The sequence below is a fragment of the Macaca fascicularis genome, chromosome 15 (assembly GCF_037993035.2).
Source record: "Macaca fascicularis isolate 582-1 chromosome 15, T2T-MFA8v1.1".
Taxonomy (NCBI): domain Eukaryota; kingdom Metazoa; phylum Chordata; class Mammalia; order Primates; family Cercopithecidae; genus Macaca; species Macaca fascicularis.
In genome coordinates, this window is record NC_088389.1 from 55,207,193 (window position 1) to 55,227,690 (window position 20,498).

A 20,498-nucleotide genomic window follows, 5' to 3' on the forward strand; every position below is an offset into this window, starting at 1 on the left:
TCACAAAACAGATTTGGAATAAGAGATTAAAATTATGTCATCAATCTTAAAATATTGAGAGCAGTTAAACAATGTTTATCATATTTATTATCTTTATCTGATTTGAATGTCTTTTTATTATTTTTATAAAGGGTCAGAATTGTTTGAGGAGTTAAAGAATGACAAGTTTCTTTTAAATATACCTCAATATGTACTTTAATTTTCTCTGCTGCTTGCCCATGATTTAAGCAAGTCATATCTTGTCATTAAATTTGGTATATATTCTAAAGACAGTCTCTTTATTTATTTATTTATTTTACTTTGTGATTTTGCCTTTACTTCTTTCTTTTATATTTTAAGTTCTGGTATGCATGTGCTGAATGCGCAGGTTTGTTACATAGGTATACATGTGCCATGGTAGTCTGCTGCACCTATCAACCTGTCATCTAGTTTTGTTTGTTTGTTTGTTTGTGTGTGATGGAGTCTCGCTCTGTCGTCCAGGCTGGAGTCCAGTGGCGCCATCTTGGTTCACTGCAGGCTCCGCCCCCCAGGTTCACGCCATTCTCCTGCCTCAGCCTCTCTAGTAGCTGGGACTACAGGCGCCCGCCACCATGCCCAGCTAATTTTTTGTGTTTTTAGTAAAGACAGGGTTTCACCATGTTAGCCAGGATGGTCTAGATCTCCAGACCTTGTGATCCGCCTGCCTCAGCCTCCCAAAGTGCTGGGCCTGTCATCTAGATTTTAAGCCCGGCATGCATTAGATATTTGTATTAATGCTCTACTTCCCCTTGCCCCCGACCTCGTGACATACCCTGGTGTGTAATGTTCACATTCCTGTGTCCATTTGTTCTCATTGTTCAATTCCCACTTATGACCAAGAACATGTGGTATTTGGATTTCTGTTCTTGTATTAGTTTGCTGAGGATGATGGTTTCCAGCTTCATCCATGTCCCTGCATGATGAATTCACAATTGCTACAAAGGAATAAAATACCTAGGAATACAACTTACAAGGGATGTGAAGGACCTCTTCAAGGAGAACTACAAATCACTGCTCAAGGAAATAAGAGAGGACACAAACAAATGGAAAAACATTCCATGCTCATGGAGAGGAAGAATCAGTATCATGAAAATGGCCATACTGCCCAAAGTAATTTATAGATTCAACGGTATCCCCTTCAAGATACTATTGACTTTCTTCATAGAATTAAAAAAAAAAAAAATACTACTTTAAATTCCATGTGGAACCTAAAAAGAACCTGTATAGCCAAGACAAACCTAAGCACAAAGAACAAAGCCGGAGGCATCACCCTACTTGACTTCAAACTATACTACATGGCTACGGTAAGCAAACCAGCCTGATACTGGTACCAAAACAGATTTATAGAACAATAGAACAGAACACAGAACAGAGGACTCAGAAATAACACCACACATGTACAGCCATCTGATCTTTGACAAACCTGACAGAAACAATGGGGAAAGGATTCCCTATTTAATAAATGGTTTTGGGAAAACTGGCTAACCATATGCAGGAAACAGAAACTGGACCCCTTCCTTACACCTTATACAAAAATTAATGCAACGTGGATTAAAGACTTAAATGTAAGACCTAAAACCATAAAAACCCTAGAAGAAAACTTAGGCAATACCATTCAGGACATCAGCATGAGCAAAGACTTCATGACTAAAATACCAAAAGAAATGGCAACAAAATCCACAATTGACAAATGAGATCTAACTAAACTAAAGAGCTTCTACACAGCAAAAGAAATTATCATCAGAGTGAACATGCTACTTACAGAATGGGAGAAAATTTTTGCAATCTATCCATTTGACAAAGGTCTATCCGGAATCTACAAGGAACTTAATCAAATTTACAAGAAAAAAAAAGATCAAAACATGGGTGAAGGTTATGAACAGACATTTCTCAAAAGCAGACGTTTACATGGCCAATAAACATAAGAAACAGGCTTACTATCACTGATCATTAGAGAAATGCAATCAAAACCAGTATGAGATACCAACACATGCCAGTTAGAACAATGATCATTAAAAAGTCTGGAAACAACAGATGCTGGGGAGGATGCAGAGAAATACGAACACTTCTACACTATTGGTTAGAGCATATATTAGTTCAACCATTGTGGAAGACGGTGTGGTGATTCCTCAGTGATCTAGAATTAGAAATACCATTTGACCCAGCAATCCCATTACTGGGTATATATCCAAAGGATTATAACTCATTCTACTATAAGGCACATGCATATATATGTTTATTGCAGCACTATTTACAATAGCGAAGACATGGAACTAACCCAAATGCCCATCAATGATAGACTGGATAAAGAAAATGTGGCACATATGTACCATGGAATACTGTGCAGTCATTAAAAAGAATGAGTTCAAGGAACACTTGTGATTTTTGTATAGGAAATCACAAGTATAGGAACACTTATGATTTTTGCACATTGGTGTTATATCCCGAGACTTAGCTGAACTTGCTTATCAGCTAAAGGAGATTTTGAGGTGAGAATGTAGGTTTTTCTACATATACAGTCATGTTGTCTGCAAATTGATTCAATTTGACTTCCTCTATTCCTATTTGAAAGTTTTCTTTATTTCTTTCTTTTGCCTGATTTTTCTGTCCAGAACTTCCACTATTACCCTGAATGGGAGTGGTAAGAGAGGGCATCCTTTTCTTGTGCTAGTTTTCAAAGGGAATTCTTCCAGGTTTTGCCCATTCATTATGATATTGGCTGTGGATTGTCATAAACAGTTCTTATTATTTTGAGATATGTTCCATCAATACCTAGTTTATTGAGAATTTTTAGCATTAAGGGGTGTTGAATCTTATTGAAGGCCTTTTCTGCATCCATTGAGATAATTATGTGGTTTTTGTCATTGGTTTTGTTTATGTGATGTATTACATTTATTGATTTGCATATGTTGAACCAAACTTGCATTCCAGGGATGAAGCCTATGCGGCCAATAAGCATAAGAAGAAAAAAAAAGCTCATCATCATTGGTCATTAGAGAAATGCAAATCAAAACCACAATGAGATGACATCTCACACCAGTCAGAATGACGATCCTTAAAAACTCAACAATAGATTCTGGAGAGGATGTGGAGAAATAGGAACATTTTTACACTGTTGGTCAGAGTGTAAATTTGTTCAGTCATCGTGGAAGACAGTGTGGCAATTCCTCAAGGATGTAGCACCAGAAATACCATTTGATCCAGCAATCCCATTACTGGGTATACACCCAATGGATTATAAATCATCCCACTATAAAGACACATGCACACGTATGTTTATTGCAGCACTTTTCACAGTAACAAAGACTTGGAACCAACCCAAATGCCCATCAATGATAGACTGGATAAAGGAAATGTGGCACATATACACCATGAAATACTATGCAGACAGGAAAAAGGATGCGTTCATGGCCTTTGCAGGGACATGGATGAAGCTGGAAACCATCATTCTCAGCAAACTAACACAGGAACAGAAAACCAAACACCACATGTTCTCAGTCGTAAATGGGAGTTCAACAATGAGAACACATGAACACAGGAAGGGGAACATCACACATTGGGGCCTGTTGGGAAGCAGGGGGCTAGAGGAGGGATAGCATTAGGAGAAATACCTAATGCAGGTGACAGGTTGATGGGTGTGGCAAACCACTATGGCACATGTATACCTATGTAATAAACCTGCACATTCTGCACATGTATTCCAAAATGTAGAGTATAATAAAAAATAAATAAATAAAATGAATGACACAGATGGGCAAAGTAGATAAACAGTGAAGACCCATTGAAGTGCTGTATTCAGGAGACCCATCTCACGTGTAAAGGAACACACCGACTGAAAATAAAGGGATGGAGGAATATTTACCAAGCCAATGAAAAGCAAGAAAAGCAGGGGTTGCAAACCTAGTCTCTGATAAAAGACTTTAAGCCAATAAATATCAAAAAAGACAAAGAAGGGCATTACATAATGGTAAAGAGATCAATACAACAAGAAAAGCTAACTATCCAAATACATATGTACCCAATAGAGGAGCATCCATATTCATAAAACAAGTTCTTAGAGACCTACAAAGGGACTTAACCTCCCGCACAGTAATAGTGGGACATTTTAACACACCACTGTTCATATTAGATCAACAACACAGAAATTTTAACAAGGATATTCAGGACTTTATCTCAGCTCTCAATGAAGCAGACCTAATAGATATCTATAGAACTCTCCACCCTAAATCAGCAGAATATACATTCTTCTCAGCACCACATAGCACATAATTGGAAGGAAAACACTCCTCAGCAAATGCAAAAGAATGGAAATCATAACAAATAGTCTCAGACTATAGTGCAATGGAATTAGAACTCAGGAATAAGAAACTCACTCAAATCTCCACAACTACATGGAAACTGAACAACCTGCGCCTGAATAACTACTTGGTAAATAACACAATTGAGGCAGAAATAACTAAGTTCTTTGAAAGCAATGAGAACAAAGACACAATGTACCAGAATTTCTGGGGCACAGCTAAAGCAGTGTTTGGAGGGAAATTTATAGCATTAAATGTGCATATCAGAAGGAGAGAAAGATCTAAAATCAACACTCTAACATCACAATTAAAAGAACTAGAGAAGCAAGAGCAAATAAATTCAAAAGCTAGTGAAAGACAAGAAATAACTAAGAGCAGAGCAGAACTAAAAGAGATAGAGAGATGAAAAAAAACCTTCAAAAAGCTAATGAATCCAGGAGCTGTTTTTCTTAAAAGATTAACAAAATAGACCACTAGCCAGACTAATAAAGATGAAAAGAGAGAAGAATCAAATAGACACAATAAAAAATGATAAAGGGAATATCATCACTGATTGCACAGAAAGAAAAGCTACTATCAGAGAAAACTGTAAACACTTCTGCGCAAATAAACTAGAGAATCTAGACGAAATGGATACATTTCTGGGCACATACACTCTCCAAAGACTAAACCAAGAAGTTGAATCCCTGACAGGCCAGTAACAAATTCTGAAATTGAGGCAGTAGTTCATAGCCTACAAACCAAAAAAAGTCCAGGACCAGACAGATTCACAGACAAATTCTACCAGAGGTACAGAGAGGCACTGGCATCATTCCTTCTGAAACTATTCCAAACAATAGAAAAAGAGACACTCCTCCATAACTCATTTTATGAGGCCAGCATCATCCTGATTCCAAAATCTGGCAGAGGCACACATGCAAAAAGAAAATTTGAGGCCGATATCCCTGATAAACATCCATATGAAAATCTTCGATAAAATACAGGCAAACCAAGTCCAGTAGCACATCAAAAAGCTTATCCACCATGATCAAGTTGGCTTCATCTCTAGGATGCAAGGCTGGTTCAACATATGTAAACCAATACATGTAATCCATCATATAAACAGAACCAATGAAAAAACTACATTGTTTTCTGAATAGATGCAGAAAAGGCCTTTGATAAAATTCAACACCCCTTAATGCTAAAAATTCTCAATAAACTAGGTATTGATAGAACATATCTCAAAATAATAAGAAATATTTATGACAAACCCACAGCTAATATCATACTGCATGGGCAAAACCTGGAAGCATTTCCTTTGAAAGCTAGCACAAGACAAGGATGCCCTCTCTTACCACTCCCATTCAAGATAATAGTGGAAGTTCTGGATAGAATAATCAGGCAAAAGAAAGAAATAAAGTGGTTTCAATTAGGAAGAGAGGAATTCAAATTGTCTATGTTTGAAGATGACATGATTGTACATTTAGAAAACCCCATTATCTCAGCCCCAAAATTCCTTAATCTGATAAGCAAGTTCAGCTAAGTCTCAGGATATAAAACCAACGTGCAAAAATCACAAGTGTTCCTATACACCAATAATAGACAAGCAAAGAGCCAAATCATGAGTGAACTCCCATTCACAATTGCTACAAAGGAATAAAATACCTAGGAATACAACTTACAAGGGATGTGAAGGACCTCTTCAAGGAGAACTACAAATCACTGCTCAAGGAAATAAGAGAGGACACAAACAAATGGAAAAACATTCCATGCTCATGGAGAGGAAGAATCAATATCATGAAAATGGCCATACTGCCCAAAGTAATTTATAGATTCAACGCTATCCCCTTCAAGCTACCATTGACTTTCTTCACAGAATTAAAAAAAAAAAACTACTTTAAATTCCATGTGGAACCTAAAACGAGCCCATATAGCCAAAACAATCCTAAGCAAAAAGAACAAAACTGGAGGCATCACGCTACTTGACTTCACACTATACTACAGGGCTACAGTAACCAAACCAGCATGATACTTTTACCAAAACAGATTTATAGACCAATAGAACAGAATAGAGGACTCAGAAATAACACCACACATGTACAACCATCTGATCTTCGAGAAACCTGACAAAAAGAAACATTGGGGAAAGGATTCCCTATTTAATACATGGTTTTGGGAAAACTGGCTAACCATATGCAGAAAACGGAAACTGGACCCCTTCCTTGCACCTTATACAAAAATTAACTCAACATGGTTGAATTAGAGACTTAAACCTAAGACCTAAAGCCATAAAAACCCTAGAAGAAAACCTGGGCAATACCATTCAGGACATCAGCATGAGCAAAGACTTCATGGCTAAAATACCAAAAGAAATGGCAACAAAATCCACAATTGACAAATGACATCTAACTAAACTAAAGAGCTTCTGCACAGCAAAAGAAGCTATCATGGGAGTGCACAGGTCACCTACTGAATGGGGGGAAATTTTGCAATCTATCCATCTGACAAAGGGCTAATATCCAGAATCTACAGGGAACTTTACAAGAAGAAAACAAACAACCTTATCAAACAAATTTACAAGATGAAAACAAACAACCTTATCAAAAAGTGGCCAAAGGATATGAATAGGCACATCTCTGTCTGTGTCTTTAACTGGGGCATTTAGCCTATTTACATTTAAGGTTAATATTGTTGTATGTGAATTTGATCCTGTCATCATGCTAGCTGGTTATTTTACACATTGGTTGATGCAGTTGCCTCATAGTGTCATTGGTCTTTATATTTTGGTGTGTTTTTGCAGTGACTGGTACCATTTTTTTTTTTTTTCCATATTTAGTGCTTTCTTCAGGAGCTTGTGTAAGGCAGCCTGGTGGTGACAAAATCCCTCAGCATTTGCTTGTCTGAAAGGGAATTGTTTCTCCTTCACTTATGATTCTTAGCTTGGCTTGATATCAAATTCTGGGTTGAAAATTTGTTTCTTTAAGGATGTTGAATATTGGCTCCCTCTCTCTTCTGGCATGTAGGGTTTCTGGAGAGAGATCCACTGTTAGTCTGATGGGGTTCCCTTTGCAGGTAACCTGACCTCTCTCTCTGGTGGTCCTCAACATTTTTTTCCTTCATTTCAACCTTGGAGAATCTGAGGATTATGTACCTTGGGATTTCACTTCTCCAGGAGTATCTTTGTGGTGTTCGTTGTATTTCCTGAATGTGAATGTTGGCCTGTCTTGCTATTTTGGGGAAGTTCTGGGTAATATCCTGAAGTCTGTTTTCCAACTTGGTTCCATTCTCCCTATCACTTTCAGGGACCCCAGTCAATTGTGGGTTTGGTCTTTTCACATAGTCCCATATTTCTTGGAGGCTTTGTTCATTCCCTTTCAGTCTTTTTTCTCTAATCTTGTCTTCAAGCCTTATTTCAGTAAGTAGATCTTCAATCACTGACATCCTTTCTTCTGCTTGATTGTTTTAGCTATTGATACTTGTGTATGCTTCACGACGTTCTTGTGCTGTGTTTCTCAGCTCCATCAGGTTTTTTTTATGTTCTTCTCTAAACTGATTATTCTAGTTAGCAGTTCCTGTAAACTTTCATCAAGGTTCTTAGCTTCCTCTAATTGGGTTACAATTAGTACCCTTTATCTCAGATTAACTCCTTTATCTCAGAGGAGTTTGTTAGTACCCACCTTCTGAAGCCTACTTCTGTCAATTCATCAAACTCATTTTTTGTCAAATTTTGTGTCCTTGCTGGAGAGGAATTGTGATCATTTCGAGAAGTGGCATCCTGGTTTTTGGAAATTTCAGCATTTTTGCGCTGGTTTTTCCACATCTTTGTGGATTTATCTACCTTTAATCTTTGAGGCTGAAGACCTTTGAATGGGGTTTCTGTGTGGGAGTGTTTTTTGTTGATGTTGATGTTGATATTATTGCTTTCTGTTTGTTAGTTTTTCTTCTAACAGTCAGGCCCCTCTTCTGCAGGTCTGCTGCAGTTTGCTGGGAGTCCACTCCAGACCCTGTTTGCCAGGGTATCACCAGCAGAGGCTGCAGAACAGCAAAGATTGCTGCCTTCTCCTTCCTCTGGAAGCTTTGTTCCAGAAGGGCACTTGCCTGATGCTAGCCGGAGCTCTCCTGTATGAGGTGTCGGTCAACCCCTGTTAGGAGATCTCCCCTAGTCAGGAGACACAGGGTCAGGGATCCACTTGAGGAGGCAGTCTGACCCTTAGCAGAGGTCCAGTGCTGTGCTGGTAGAACCCTCCTTGTCAGAATCTCCTGCTGTCTTCAGAGCCAAGTGGCAGGAACGTTTAAGTCTGCTGAAATTCTGCCGACAGCCGCCCCTTTCCCCAGGTGCTCTCTCCCAGGGAGATGGGAGTTTCATCTATAAGTCCCTGACTGGAGCTGTTGTCTTTCTTTCAGAGATGCCCTGCCCAGTGAGGAGGAATCTAGAAAGGTGGTCTGGCCACAGCTGCTTTGCCACGCTGTGTTGAGTTTCACTCAGTCCAAACTTCCAGGCCTCCGTATCGCTGTCAGGGGAAAACCGCCTTCTCAAGCCTCAGTAATGGCAGATATCCGTTCCCCACCAAGCTCCATCATCCCAGGTAGACTTCAGACTGCTGTGCTGTCAGCAGGAATTTCAAGCTAGTGGTTCTTAGCTTGCTGGTCTCCATGGGAGTGGGACATCCTGAGCAAGACCACTTCGCTCCCTGTCTTCAGCCCCCTTTCCAGGGGAGTGAGTGGTTCTGTCTCACTGGGGTTCCAGGCATCACTGAGGTATGAAGAAAAAATAAAAATAAAGACTCCTGCAGCTAGCTCAGTGTCTGCCTAAACAGCCACCCAGTTTTGTACTTGAAACCCAGGGCCCTGGTGGTGTAGGCACACAAAGGAATCTCCTGGTCTGTGGATTGCAAAAATCGTGGGAAAAGCATAGTATCTGGACCTCATACCACAGTCCCTCATGGCTTCCCTTGGCTGGGAAAGGGAGGACCCCTGCTCCTTGTTCTTCCTGTCCTGCTCCTTGTACTTCCTGGGTGAGGCGATGTCCCTCCCTGCTTCTGCTCACCCTCTGTGGTCTGTACCCACTGCCTAACCAGTCCCAATGAGATGAACAGGGTACCTCAGTTGGAAATGCATAAATCACCTGCCTTCTGCATTGGTCTCACTGGGAGCTGCAGACAAGAACTGTTCCTATTCAGCCATCTTGCCAGCAGATGGACAGTCTCTGCCTTTAAAATTCCTAGGAAATACATCATTCTTGTGAATAAACTCACCTCTTCATTGTTTCGAATCAATCAATTTTAAGTTACCTGTAGCATACTGACATTTTTCTTTGATACCTCTATTTGTGTCTTCTCAATTAGTGCATCCTGGTAAATGTCACCTTTGTCTAAGTATTTTTGTTGCTAATTGTTATAAACCCAATTTTTAATCATGGTGCATATTCTCTGGGTTAGAAAGATGCTCTGTCGGGTGGCGTTGTAGTCCTAGAGTTTCTCTACCATTAGCCTATGTATGATTCATAAAGTTGCATTTACTTTCCTAGGTGAGCAATCCAGTATCAACTTTTATTGCAACTGTAACTACAAGAAAGTCAGTTTTTATTCCACTATTTTTTTTTCTTCTACTGATAGGTCTCTTCATGAAATTTTATGTAATTCTAAGCAATTTTTTTTTTTACTTTTGTTTTGTGTCCAGTATAAAATGGTCTTTTGTATTGTTTGTGTCATAATTTCTTTTAAAAAGCTTATCTTTCAGTTTTTCTGTCATCTGAAGTAAACAAAATATATGCTGCAAAATGTAAAATAGATCATCACACACAATACCAAGAGTTAGGCCTTTGTTTTCTCCGTCCTACTTCTCTGACTTGAATAACAATGAAAATTTTTTAAATAAAAAAATGAAAAATGCCTATTTATTGTATGTTATAGTTGTCATATCTTCATAGGGAATAGTGATGAGCAATTGAACTCTGTTCAATATTCATCGACGTTGTTTGACAATCATTTTAATCTAATAAATTATGTTGTTCCAAACTGTTGTCAGCTCTAAACTTTGCAGAAAGAAGAATGTATAACCCCTGGGTTTTAAGGAACAAACCTTCAGAGGAGACTCTACCACAGCATCCATCTGTAAGAAAGGCTTTGTTAACCACACGTTACAAAAGAAGGTTGTCCAAACTTCTAGTAAGAGTTAGAACTGTTAATAGTATCAAATTTAACTCTAAAGCCAACATTACTAAATACTATGCAGTATTATTTTTCATGTGACTGTCTCTCTGTTAACAAGTTGCCTCTCTAGATTTAATGTTCTATCTTCTCATCAAACCCAAGTTAAGGTAACAAAGTTTGAAAGACAGGGTAGGCATAGGCACTATCTGGTCTTATCTTAAAGTCACCTGGCACAGTGCACTAAGGTCCTTGCATTTTACTACACCTGTGATAACAACTTGTCTTTATTGCCTTGATGTGACTTCAGCATATGCAATTTTCTTTCACCATATGACACTAGAATTTCAGTTACATTGTACAATGTATATATACATACAAATACATGCTAACTAACTACTTCTTCCTGAGTCTCTTAAAGGACGCTGATTAAAAGTCAGCCATGATACTTAAATTTTACTGGTCACTAGAAGATGATAAATTTGCTACCCATAGTTACTTTTATAACCACCACATTTTCTTTCCTTTACTTCTTTAGATGAGATATATTGAGATGAAACATCACACAATTTTGTACATTTTAATGCCATTTTTAAGTTATGACTTCCTTTGCAATAGGAACCAAGCAATGGCAAAACTGAGAATGCCTCCAACCAACTTCACTACACAATGTGTTTGTACCAGTTTCTGTTGCCATTTGTCCTGAAATGCTTTTCACATGCTCAAAATCCATGATGTCTTTCATGAGAAAAACACATTGAAACTGGAGGAATTTAGCCTATTGTAATAATCTGCATTATAGCAGTGTTGCCATCTAGGAGGATAAATTATTCACCATGGGCCTTGGATCTTTTTATACTTCTTTTTTGCTGTATCTGCCTTTAGTCTTTATTCTTTATATATGTAAGTTAACCCCAGAATCATGTCTGAAGGCTCTACTTCCGATGCTATTTTTGAAAATCCTTTCACTCTTCCTAGTTACCTAAGACCTTATGTTTTATGAAATAAAGCATTGGCTTGGTAAGCCAGGAATAGAAGACTCTACATCCTCCCAGATGAACGTAGCACTTCTCAGAGACATTATAGCACAGTGTTTTTATCATTTGGGATTAGGTATCAGAATGTCTTGCTCTACAGTCTGGCTCTGTTAGAGCTAGTTGTAAAACCTTGGATATGTTGGGCAACCACTTTATCTCAGTCTTTTCTTTATGGCGGGGACAGAGTCTCACTCTCTCTCCCAGGCTGGAGTGCAGTGGCATGATCTCAGCTCACTGCAACCTGTGCCTCCCGAGTTCAAGCAATTCTCTTGCCTCAGTCTCCTGATTAGTTGGACAGGCATGCACCACCATGTCTGGCTAATTTTTTTGTATTTTTAATAGAGTCGGAGTTTCACCATGTTGGTCAGGCTGGTCTTGAACTCCTGACCTTGTGATCTGCCCACCTCAGTCTCCCAAAGTGCTAGGATTACAGGTATGAGCCACAGCACCCGGCCTATCTCAGTCTTTTCATCTTTATCATAGAAATGATGTGATATCAATACATACCTTATAGGAATAGTATCAGAATTAGATTAATTCATATAAAACACTCAGAACAGTGTTAAATCTATGGTAAGCTCTCAATAGATATCAGCTATTATTATCCTCTAACTACACATTATATATTACATAAATATTTTAATAAAAATTGTATGTTTTTTTCAAGAGTGTACTGCAAAAAAATTAAACATTTTATGTAAAAATTCCTAAATTTTAAAACCATTTTTTATATCTCTAATTCTGATTCAATACATGTATTAGTCAGGATTCATCAGAAACATACGTGCGTGCGTGTGTGTGTGTGTGTGTGTGTGTGTGTGTGTGCATCCTGAGAGAGAACTAGAAGAAGAGAGAGAAAGGTAATTTTAAGGAACTGGCTCGTGCAAATATCTGCATGGTAGGCCAGCTGGGTAAAAGGAGTCACAGTTTAAGTCAGAAAGTAGCCAGCTAGCAGATTTCCTCCTCCTCCTCCTCCTCCTCCCCCTCCTCCTCCTCCTCCTCCTTCTTCTTCTTCTTTCTTCTTCTTCCTCTTCCTCTTCCTCTTCCTCTTCTTCTTCTTCTTCTTCTTCTTCTGCTTTTTTTTTTTAAGAGGTCAGTCTTTTTCTATTAAGGCCTTCACTTCAACTGGTAAATCTTAATACATATTATGTTCCCTCTTCCCCTTAATATAAAGGCTAACTTGCTTTACTCAAAAGCTACTGATAGAAATGTTAATCTTATCTAAGAAATGCCTTCACTGAAACATCTAGAATGATGTTTGAATAAATATCTGGGGACTGTGACAAAGCATATTTGACATCTCTTTTAACCATCACAATACCTTTTATTAAACTCTTATTAGATGAATTGTACTTGCAAAATTAAAGAAGGAATTAAATATATAGAAAGAAAGTTTGAATCATAAAACTTGAGTTTTTCTCCAAGATTCTAATCAAAAGATATTTTAGTCACCTTTACTCATTATTTAATTAAATGTTGACAGGTTCAGTAACAAGGTGAAATAATAATAATGAATTTAAGAACTCTATACTCAGAATATATTAATTACAATTATCCATCCTTTAGAGTACTACAATCAAATAAATATTATTTCCATATTTCATAAGGTTTTGTCTGCCAAATAATCAATAGAGGTGGTTTCTAAAAGCAAAATGAAAATGGTGAGTAGTGGATTTCTTTTTGGACCGATGTAAGCTTCTTATTCCTCTGTGAATTTTGCAAAGTGTGAATACATTTACTCTGGAATATCTTTTTCAATTATCTGCAACAGGTCCTTGTCAGCTTTCACAAGAACTGTGAAAAAAGAAACTAACCAACAAAGCAAACTCATCTCTTGTTTTATTTATTTTTTATTATTTTGTCTCAGGAATTGCTCTAGGCTCTGTTCTTCACTTGTCTATCTATGTGCTTTGAGAATATTGATATACACACTTATACACACAACATTTTTTTCTCTTTTTTTTCAGCTTTTGGCTACTTTGGTTCCCTTGTTTCAGCTACTCTCCTTCCACCTGACTCGAACTTGGCACTGCTTGAGATTTCCCCTTAATCACGACTCCTTCAGCCTCAGGCATCCTAGGAGCTAGGTCCTTATGAATTTCTCATCTACCCCAATTCACCTCGATGGGAGCATGGGTAGACAGAAACCTGTTATAGGCACTGATTTCTTGCACATAAATAACACACACACACAGAGTTTTATGAGTAATATGTCCTTCCTTCAAATAAATATGTTTGGTAATCAGTATAAGCAAAACAACCTGCATAACTGTGTCAGAGTAAGGACTTGTACAGAGGAACTTTTAGGGAGCCAAAAATAACTATGGTAGTCCTGCATTCAGTAAAAATATATATAATAATAAAATAAAAGATTGATTTTCTACTTAGCCTGATAAAGTTGCACCTGCCTATTGCACAATTCACTAAACAAAATGGATAAAGTACAAGAGGAGTTTTTATGATAGTGGGATGAAAGGAGTTAGCTATATTTCCTTTGACTTAAATACCCTCATTTCCTAGTCATTGTAAACTCTTGTTCTTCTGGTAATGCCCAGAAATAGCTATTCGGTTAAGCACTCCCAGGCCATTCAATTATTAAAAAGATATTCACATTTAATACCTATCTTTCACATATGTAGTTATGTATTGAATTCAGTAGCAACAACAGAAATGGTTATATATCCCTCTGCATACATAAATATTATAGTATAGTAGGTACTGTATGCCTATTAAATATTATCTGCTATGAAGTTACACCTGCTTTGTAATATATACTGAATACCTGTTATAGCAAATACTTAGTTGGTCCTTTGCCTTAAGGAGTTCATTGTAATACAAGAGCCAGAAATTATAGTAAATAAATATTTTGTAGGAATTCCATTTAATGAGCTCCTTATCATTATCCTTTAAATCGGTTAGATTTATTTATGAGTTTCATTTTCCCGTTGAACCCTCTAGGAGAAACTTACCATCTCTCCCCTGTACCTCTCCTTTAGAGAAAAAAAATAAGTATCTTTAAAGAATTATCTTGCGGCCGGGCGCGGTGGCTCAAGCCTGTAATCCCAGCACTTTGGGAGGCCGAGATGGGCGGATCACGAGGTCAGGAGATCGAGACCATCCTGGCTAACACGGTGAAACCCCGTCTCTACTAAGAAATACAAAAAAATAAATAGCCGGGCGAGGTGGCAGCGCCTGTAGTCCCAGCTACTTGGGAGGCTGAGGCTGGAGAATGGCGTGAACCCAGGAGGCGGAGCTTGCAGTGAGCTGAGACCTGGCCACTGCACTCCAGCCTGGGCTACAGAGCGAGACTCCCGTCTCAAAAAAAAAAAAAGAATTATCTTGCTTGTAGGCATCCCTTCTTTTTTCATTTTGCCTTCAATTTATGACTGTCAACATATGACACATTCTTCTGCAATTGCTCTTGCTTGAGGCATCAAAAATTTTCTTGTTACCTTATTTCCAGTGTAATGTATGCTTGTCTTTATATATTTTGAGCTCTCTCAGACCTTGATAATGTTGATTAACCTTCTTTCTCAGAAATAAGTTATGAAAAAAATTGCCTACAAGTTAGGCATGCCTTAGACAAAGGCGTTCAAACAATGCCACTTCAAAATTTGCCACTTTGTTCCATTAATTATTTTAAATTAAAGGTCTTTGAAATACAGCAGATACAAGAAGGGCACTCTGACTTTACCTTTTGTTCCCCTGAAAGCAGGAGATAAAACTCCCATGTGAAAGGTGCCTTCCCAGTGCCTGGTGGAAGGAAGACATCCGTATCACGAGACAGGCAGTTGCAGTTGAGGCTGAGAGGAATCTGTACAAATAAATCTTGTTAAACTAATTCTTATCTTCTTAGTCACTTTTTTTTCCCACAGTTATCTGCCATAGTCCCAAACCCTTTGTCATGTCATGTTTTCACAAGGTACTACTCCTTGTTTAACCTAGCACATAAGTTTTGGGCTCTAATTGCTTCTTTAGGTCTCGACTTTTTTTATTGTGAGGGTGCCCAGGTACCTACAAAAATTATTACATAAAATGTGTGTGTTTTTATCTTCTTAGTCTGTCTATGGCCATTTAATTCTTAGGCCCAGCTGGATACCCTAAGAAGGTACGGGAAGAATCCTACCTCCCTTACACCAAAATAATTTATCATGGAAGGTGTAGTATATTGGATGATAGTTCTCAAATTTATTCTCCACCCAGAAACTCAGAATGTGATCCGAGGCTAAAGATGAGATAATACTGTATTAGAATGGGTAAAAAAAAAAATTAATGAAAGTGTCCTTATAAGAGACAGAACAAAACACATAGCAACACAGGGAAAAAGTTGATGTGAAGCTAGAAGCAGAATTTGGAGAGATGTGTCCAAGGAAAGCTAACAATTGCTAGGAATTGTTGATGAATTACAGTAATAATAGATAAAACAAATTGCTAAGTAATCAATCAACTAAATGAGTTCAAGCAATGAAATAGTGGCAAAGCTGCATTTTTAAATATATTTTGCTGTATGTTGCTTTGAGACATTTACATTTGTTGACATTTTAATATTATTAGCTTTCTTACATCTCATTGAAACCTCTCTACTGAAGAATGAATGTAATGTCCTGTAGGTATGGATCCATATTTTTAGATGAAATCTAGTTATGTTCTCTCTTTTATCACAGAAGATAATGGTATTTGAACAGTTATAAATAGAATAGAATAAAGTGTTAGTATAAAGTAATTTGGGCTGAAAGCAAAATATGTTTTCCCTCTATTTATTGTGTCAGTCAAGTACAGGAAAAAAAATGTATAAACAAACTGCTGAAACTGAAAGGTTTAGCAGTGTTTCACATCCTTGTAAGCTCAAGTAACATGATAAAAACACAAAAATGCTTCTTAAATTCTGAGTATGTTAGAAACAGACATGAAATTTATCATCTTTCCTTTCTATATTTCACATATAGCTCAACATTTCTAAGAAGACAGAATTTTTTGAAACGTATGTAAAGAGTAAGTGTAAAATGTCTTTGTTTCCATACTTTCAGGCTAAAGTGAAAATTTATTTAAAGTAATGTATTTGGATATTTCAATGTTTGGACCTCAAGTTTAGATTTGTTTTTATCCATTGTGCTCTAAGCATAAGTAAATCAATTAAATCAATACATTATTTCTTTTGTCATATTTTCTGCCTATTTTCAAAATATAAAAGTATATGTGTATTTATATATCCATATAAAAGTGACAAAGTAAACATTGAGTATAAGCAGGCTGCAGTAATTCCTTAGTAATGGAATTTTAAAAGATGGGAATGAGGAGAATTGTGCATTAGTGCTAAAGGGAAGTTTAAAGCTATAACACAAAACTTGGAGTATATCACTTGCTCTAAAGAGTCATGTTGGACATTTATAAAGAGGTTCAAATTTTGGAAGACTTTTCTTACAGCTAGCATGTTTAATGGCAAGGAAGCCTGGAATCAGAGTGAGCAACTAATACATGACATCAAAAATCTAAGAGACAGGTACTGCAGTATGAACTAAGGGACTGGTAGTGGGAGCAGATAGGATGGAATGGGTTCAAAAGGCAGAAGGCAGGGAAAACCTGACTCGATATAAAAATCACCAATGATTGACAAATGGAAAAAGCCTTCTTACTGCTCTTTTCTTACTTAGTATTGGGTCATTATGGAAGATATAAGTCACCTCATGAGAATCATAGGAACAACATCAATGAGTTTTGCTAAATGTTTAGGCAACGAGTAAAGGAAATGCAGTCATCTCTGAATTATTCAGGGACTGATTATCTAGGTGATGGACTTTTTCAGATGTCTCTCTCCCACTATCCCTGTTCCATCTGTTGCTCGCAATTGGTCATTTCACTGTTCATTAGTCTTCTTACCAGCAGGACGGGAACTATTTTGAAACTCCGAAGTCTTCAAATGTTGCATCTGGTTTGCATCTTAATTGAGATTTTGTTTGGTTTTGTCTCTATGGAGTCCCACAAAACCTTTCCTAGCATCAAAGAGTATTTTAGAGCAGTAACAGCTCTTGAAAATCATGTAATTAAATAGTACCACAAAATGTTAAATGAGTTACCCAGGTCACATCGCTGGAAGGGGGAAAATAACTGGATTGAACGCCAGATCTCAAAATTAATATACTATTCCTTCCACTGAGGTTGCTGTCTATATGTCCTACAGTATAATAACATTGAAAATTATCTTTAAAAAGGTGCGTGGAGTATTCTATAGATCAACTTATTGCCTAGGCCCATGTCACTTTCTCACAAAAACTGGTTCATATAATTATTTCATGATGCTGCCAAGGCTGCCTCCCATCAGACATTATACCTCTGGGTTCTGTCCCTTTTAAGTTTGTCCAGGGAGTGGGAAGCCAGCTTCTGAGCGTCTCTTTCTTCTTTGGTTCCATGAAAACAAGCACATAGGTCCATATTTAAAAATTATTTTTAAGTAGTTTACAGTTCATTATAGCAGAAATATAAGAAATAAGGACAAAACAGCTACTTAGAGACAAACCATTTACTGTGATGGTAATTGGAGATTTCCAAACAGGAGCCATACCATTTTATTCCTATTTTGGGGACTGTCATTTGCTCTTTTTCTTTCTAGCACAACCCTCAATTATTCCAGGATTCAGTAAGGAAAAATCACAAATGTCCTTTGCAGCTAGCATGATTGCCACACTGAGTGGCATATATGTATTTGTGAAAATAAAGATTTAAATTGTTTAAAATGCCAGAAAGGGACAGAGAGATAACTGTAGCAGTTTCATATGATTTATTTTTCTTTGTAGGGCATTGCTACAAGGTGTATGTGAGGCCGTGTGTGTGTGTGTGTGTGTATGTGTTTCTGTGTATTTTCATGGCCCAGTTTCTCTTTTGCAATTGGCATAAAAAATCAATCACTCTGGAAATATGGAGTAACCTACATAACATTTTCATAAACTCACATTCAATAAATTACCTACCCCATTGCAAAAACCTACAAAATTTTTTCACATAGGAACCTGTTGTCTTTTCATTAATGATAATTGACACAGAACTAGGGTACAAATACATATAAAATTAATTCAGTGTCAATTCAACATTTATTGAAATGCTACTACGTTACATTAATCACTCTAACCACCATTGTGTGATATTTTATCATCCTTTATTTTTCATTTTATCTTTTCCTCTCCCCTTTGTACAAACTAGCCAGCCTTTTTCCACAAACATTGTGTTCTAAATGAGAAGATTGCTGTGTATTTTTTTTCCGTTTTCTTTCTTCTTCTTCTTCTGTTTTTTTTTTCTTCATATAATTTTGCTCCTTCTAAGGCTTCCCTGTAATTCCAAAGTTTTGTTTCTAGACTCTCTGCTTCCAGGAATGGTCTATTTCTGCTTATAAAACCATATCTATTTTTAAATTTAGTTTCTACACGTTTAACATTTCTTTCTTAAGGATGGCTCTCTTTCCTTCATACTTCTATGTGCATTCAAAATAGAGAAATAAACCAATATTCATCAAAGGTCATCCAAATGTCAAACTCCTCACATATGCCATGTTATTTAATCCTAACTTTAAAAAGTATAAAACTTCCATTTTTTACTGATAAGACAGCAGATGCTTAGAAAAGCCATACTTAATATGATTGAACAAAAAAAAAATTGTTGAAGCTGTTATTTAAGTGAACTGCCCCCATGTTAAAGTCTTTCACATACTGAGGCCCTTTACAGCATTCCGTTGTTTTTAAGTATGTGCATATGAATAAATGTACCCATAACATTGCATTTTTTGTTGAAAGGAGGAACTATGTGTAATTTAGATCTGTATTCAAAGTGACAGAGTATTTTGTCATAGGTGAGACAAAATAAATGTTTGTTGAATTTAATTTAACTGAATAGTTTCTCAATCTTGTAAATAACATAAACAAATGGTACAAAAAGCTACACTGTAAATTGCATTACTATAATAAGGCAGTAACAATTTTGAATCCTTAAGAGTAAATGTGATTAACTTAAATTTATAATAGGGGACTTTCTGTCAGAGTAGGGCACATAAGTTGATTAAACAGCTAAGCCTAAAACTTCAGTGTGTACATAGTTTACTGAGAAGTATTTTGCACAGCCCAGGTATACTTCCTGGGGAAAAAAAAATACTATTGTAATGGCTGGTAGACTTACTTTTCTTTAACTTTAGTTAATCAACCTTGAAAGTTTTGCAATCAGAGCCAGAGCAAGATGCATAGAAAACACTAGAGTGGTTTCTAATAAGGGTACATATAATTCCTTCAAATCGACTGCTATATTAGCTATCTATGAATGAGTTGGATCTTTTAACATTTCCATATGTTGTTATTTCAGAATACTTATTTCATTTGAATCATTGATTTCTAGGCTCTGAAAGTTCAATGAGTTGCAATTGATTTTGCCTGGCAGCCTTCTAATATGTGAAGGTTAGTGCCTTGCATCCCATGAAAGGAATCTTGCATTGCTTGGAAAAAGAGCTTATATATAGGCTGGCTTTTTAACCCATAATGGTAATTAATGAACCATGGGTTTCATCTGGTATTGACCAATCTGTTATCTTGTGCCCTGAGGCTGCAAACTGAAGTTATAATCCATTCCAACTTTTTGGAGATGTATACCATAGGTCTCAAGGTTATTAAATCAGTAAACACTGTTGGATTAGTAAAATCTCATACCCATTGCTCAAAATCTATCCTTAAGCATATGCATACTTGAAGTTTAATTAGTGATATAATCACTTTATAAGCAAGACGACTCCTTACTACAATGGTTTCATGCAGGGAAAATACATAATCAAATGATCGGTTTCTCTGTTCTCAATCAAGGGCCTGCAAACTTCTTTGCATGAAGGGCTACGTAATAAATATTTTAAGCTCTGTGGGTCATAATGCCTCAGTTGCAACTATGCAACTCTGCTGTTCTATCGTGAAAGCAGCAGAAGACAATGCGTAAACAAATGGTGTGGCTGAATTCCAACAAAAGCTATTTATAGAATTTATTTACGGAAATAG